Consider the following 724-nt stretch of genomic DNA (forward strand, 5'->3'; position numbering starts at 1 on the left):
ATATATATATATATATCAGGCGCACACCACCATGCCCAGTCTCAATCACCGCTTCAGCACACCCTAGGGGCCTGGCCAGCAAGGCACGCCAGGGACTGAACTCCGGCCGCTGCACTCTGCCTAAGCAGGCACTTTAATCCACTGAACTGTCTACCTGGCACCTCCATGACAATAATCTTCAACCAAATAATCCAATTAACAAACCATCATATTTGTTTTAGTGAAAAACCAAAAACCCACAAGAAGCTTGTTCTACATCTGAGGATGCTCCAAAATTGGCTCCTGAGGACAGGGGTAGCGACACAGTCAGCTGAGAGTTCCTTTACTCAATTCAGGTAGAAATCATGAACTCTGCTAGTGGCCCTGACCTTAAAGCTGTGGATGCTGGTGCTTGTGCCCGAACCAGAGTCGGCGCTGCCAGTTGCTGGTCTCTGGAACTCTTCAGGTGGACCAGTTGCTTAGTTTTTACAGTTATTTCTTTGAAACCCAACACTCTGCCCACACTACTCTGGACAGGAGCCCCAAGTAGATTTACAGGAACCTTCAAGTAGATTTCTGAGCCCACACCACCCCAGAAAAAAGTAACAGGCCAATTTACAAGACCACTGAAAAGAAGGCTTATTGGAATATGACTTGTGCCCCAAAACAGGGTGGTCAGGACACTAGAATGAGCCCTCCAAGATCAACCAAGAAAGTGTGAAACTCATGCTGCTTACGTAGCAGC

Source organism: Octodon degus, unplaced genomic scaffold, assembly GCF_000260255.1.
Source record: "Octodon degus isolate 3935 unplaced genomic scaffold, OctDeg1.0 scaffold00112, whole genome shotgun sequence".
NCBI lineage: Eukaryota > Metazoa > Chordata > Mammalia > Rodentia > Octodontidae > Octodon > Octodon degus.